This window comes from Solanum stenotomum, chromosome 4 (genome assembly GCF_019186545.1).
Source record: "Solanum stenotomum isolate F172 chromosome 4, ASM1918654v1, whole genome shotgun sequence".
NCBI classification, from domain to species: Eukaryota; Viridiplantae; Streptophyta; class Magnoliopsida; order Solanales; family Solanaceae; genus Solanum; species Solanum stenotomum.
The window spans coordinates 57,763,402-57,767,920 of record NC_064285.1 but is presented as its reverse complement, the minus strand read 5'-3'; positions in this window follow the sequence as shown (position 1 = coordinate 57,767,920).

Below are 4,519 nucleotides of genomic sequence, written 5' to 3'. Positions count from 1 at the left end.
TTATATTTATATATTTGTGACTTGTGAGTTTCTTCAAAAAAAAATATTAGTTCATGTTCATCCATTATCGTCATTCGACATCTCGAATCTCCACATCATGCTAGTATGGTTATTTTGTTATTCTATTTTTTTATGTGCTTGAAGTTTTATTTTTATTTGTTAATAATAATAATTTTATTTTATTCTATTTCATTGTTACAATGAAATAATATATGATTCATTAAATTAATTACAATTGTCCGCAATAAAAAATATCGATGAAGGACTAAAGCAAAAGCTTCATTGATTTTCCTCTTGAATCATTCTTGTCTTTTAAATGGTGACACCGCTTAGAAAAATCTTGCGTACTGCACTGTTTCTGCATGTGCACTCTCAGTCATACGTAAATGCAGTGGTGGAGTCAGAATTTTCATTTAGGGGGTTCGAAATATAAAAGTATAAACGTATGAATAAGCCAACAAAACACAATTTCAAGAAATAGTAGTATTTAGTTTATAGGTACAAACAGCTAGTTCTGTTACAAGACCTTTTAGCACGTTTGATTTTATTTTTTTTGGGTTTAAATCTACTCTTTTAGCACATTTAAAAAAAAAAAACAGGTGAAAGATTGGTCCTAAAACTGAATGAAGAGAAGCTAAAAAAACAAAATGTTCACAATAGATTTTTTGGATTTAAATCTACTCTTTTAGCACTTTTTTTCTCAAAAAAAAAAAACCATGAAAGATTGATCATAAAACTAAATGAAGAAAAGTTTTTTAAAAAAGAAAATGTTCACTATGGAATCCAAACCTTAGACGTGAGAGTCAGTTTAAAAGGAGACATACCACTCACTACAATTTGCTTCTTGTTCATGAGGAGGTTCAAAATTAATATATTTACATAAATACAGAAAATTTACTTTATATATACCATGTAATTATTTGCCGAGAAAGTCTGGATGAACGAACCCCTGAAACCCAGGTAAATCCGCCCCTACATACATGTTTGTGAGTCCGCCTCTGATCGTGGGTCACAAGTACGTCACTACCAACCCCTATATATAGTTTTCTGACATAAACATCTCAGAAAAAAATAGCTCGAGTACAAATAAATAAGTACTCAATATGCGTCATGCATCAAATGGTGGGGCAATATTTATATAAAACATATAAATGCATGTCACGATATTCTTTTCGAGTGAAAGGGGAGTAAATCATTTCATAATTAATTTAATTCAAAGAAAAATCACTTTAATATTATGTCTGGAGTTCCACTTACCGAATTAGTTGTTCTGAGTATTAGAATCTCCTTCCCCTTTGAGACTTCCTTTAATTAGCTTCATTTATGACTTGTGAGAATAGGTGACTTGTGAGTGTAAATTCATCAGTTTTACCCATAAGACCACTTAACTAGATTTATATTTAGACAATTAAATCCTTACAACTAGTAATGGTAAATGGACTAGTTGGGTTGAATTTAGGTGGGTTAAAAATAGGTTGAGCAAAAATGGATTTTAATTCAACCTGTCCATTTTAATATGGGTAAAATATAGGTCAGGTAAAAAACTAGTTAGACTCATTTTTGGTGATTAAAGCATTTACTCTTGCAGAGCAGCCTTAATTAATCAGTAACATATATATCATTGAATAACCACAAAATTTTAATCAATTTCTTAAGAATATGCATATTTATACAAATCACACCATCACTTTTTCTTGTAAATATGTCACTAGTTTATTTAATCATTAACACGTTATGATTTGTATAAATATGACTCAACAAATATGATAAATTATAAAGACACAAAGGATAAAATCAAACAACTTTAAACAGGAAGAAAAATATTTCTCCTTGAACAAATTCTAAGTAAAAAACTGTCAATAAATATGAAAGAGGAAAACTTTGATAGCTCCAAAATCTGCATCCAAAAGCTTGAAAAAAGCCTCATCTTTTGAGAGAGTAGAAAAATTTGCAACTCCCATATATACTCATATTTTACCCATAGTTTACCCATAAATACCCATATTTTAATGGGTTAAGGATGAGTATAAGTACAAATATTACCCATATTTAAAAATCACTCATTCAACCCATATTTACTGGGCGGGTTGGACGGGTTCGTGAAAAATGGACATGAATTGCCGACACTAGTAAGGCCAATAATTAAGATTTAGTAGTGTTGCTCAAGCATTAATAGAGTTAAATGTGTATCCTGCAATGGATGCGATGGAGATTTTGTTCTTTACGTTCTTATGAAAACTGCCATTTCTTTTGGCCAGATGATCCTGGTTGGCTACCAGAAATTGCACATTGTTGGTAAGGGTTCGATTTTCTACCTTGGAATTCTACACCCCACCCCTATTCCACAAAAACAAACTTTCTACATAAAAAAATTTAACTAATTAAGTAATCTTTTTGATTCAAAATAAACTTAAGTGACTTTAAGTCAGTAGGAAACTTTTTATATATAAATGACCATTTAAGTTATTCACTCTCGATCTGAAACAAAATAGAGTGATGTAATGCATAACATTTATATTTTTTCCCAAACAAAATAGAGCTGATCAACCAGAATCCGATGGTGAAAAATAAATCAATTTTTTTTAAAAAAAGATTTTAGAATGTTTGTTATAAACTTTTGTTGTCGAACATCACAATTATATTTAGCTTAAAATAAATAAAAAATTGCAGGTATATATCTTAGTGTGCTTTTCCTTAATTTCTTATTGAGGAAACTGATTGGCACTACGAACATTAAGTCACCACTTATTACTCTAATCCCACATCGGCAAAGGATAAAGCTAGTTTAGGCTTTAATTAAAATAAGCTAGCATGATTGTATGCCAAGCCAGGTAACGTGGGCTTATAACCAAGTGGGGTCATTAAAGTGGTTTGGGTGTTGATAAATGGGCTCAATAATGCGGACTCCGTTAGACCTCTCTACTCTTGACGGAATTGTGCATGCCACAGCTCTACATGAGCTGGTAGCATTAAAAAACAATTGTTATATGGGGTTTAAGGTTCAAGAGGCCCCAAAAGTTGTGGGAAAACTAGTGGTCCAAAAGGCGCCACTATCCCACATCTTATAGAGAGGATTATTCGGTTCTGATTAAGTGCGCCTATTGGGTTCAATTTAACATACAACAACTTTTTGAAACTTGAAATTGTATTCAACTTAAAATAAAACATTCTAAGGATAAAAATAAATAATGTGAAAATCTCTAGTAATTTTATGAGATATTAGTCGGGCTCGTCAAACACGATAAGTGGATCGCGTGTGTTCCTCAACTCACCTTTAATTTGCTTAAGGTGTTTGAAACTCAATTGGCAACTTAAAATAAAACATTCTAAGGATAAAAATAAATAATGTGAAAATCTCTAGTAATTTTATGAGATATTAGTCGGGATCGTCAAACACGATAAGTGGATCGTGTGTGTTCCTCAACTCACCTTTAATTTGCTTAAGGTGTTTGAAACTCAATTGGTGAACTCGTTCGAGTCTTCCTTTCACATTTGGTGGATCACCGATTTCTATCTTTGTTCGCCTTTCCAACCTTCATTTTTCATCCATGTCCTATCACCTTCAGTGATGGTCAACTTGTTCGCCTTTCCTTCTCAGCGAATCACCGTTTCACATACACACCCCTAGTCAATACTTATCTAATCAACACCCTATCGAATGCACGCCTAGTCTCTCCAATCTTGTGAAAATAAGATTTGTGTTACATTTTGCTCTTGAAATTTGAAATCGATGACAAACCCTCTGTTTCTATTTATTGTTGATGCAATATGAATGATCTTGTGATTTGAGAAACAATTTTTGATAAATCCTACCTCCCATCCACATGGAATTTAAATTTGACTCATAGTTGGATAATTGTTTTACAAACGACCATAGCCATCTCCTTTATTGGAGAAACGTTTTGAACGTCACCTCTACCATGGGAAAAGTGGGGAACCCTTATTAGACTTCCATTAAATCAATTAAAGCTCAACAAGGCCGAATGTGAGTCAAAATAAATCAAAGGTTAAAAGTAGGGGGTTCGTTGTTCGGTTTGGATCGGTTTTGGCCTAAATCAAAGCCAAACCAATCTAGTCGGTTTTAAAAATTTCTAAAACCAAACCAAACCAAACGAAAAAAATAATTGTCGATTTGGTTTGGTTTGGTTTAGCTTTTCTGGTTTTTTCGGTTTGAAAGTAATAAATTTTGTTAGGACATATGTATCTCGATAGACATGATCACCTAGCTTAGTACATAAACAATCCACATGAAAGCTATTGTCGGTTCAATTAAGCAATACTAGAGTTATTATTACACGAACAAAGTGATTCCACTAAGAGAAAATGTGACTATCTTATTTGAGGTAGGATAGGTAAAGACTAAAGTAAAGAATTTTGATGGACTTGGACCTAGGATTGTAATAGTTGGGCTAAAATTTAAGTGTTGAGCTTTAGAAAATGGTAAAGTTAAACACTTGAGTTAATTAAAATTTAACAAAATATTTATATTTTATTTATGAATAATATATAAGTAATTATA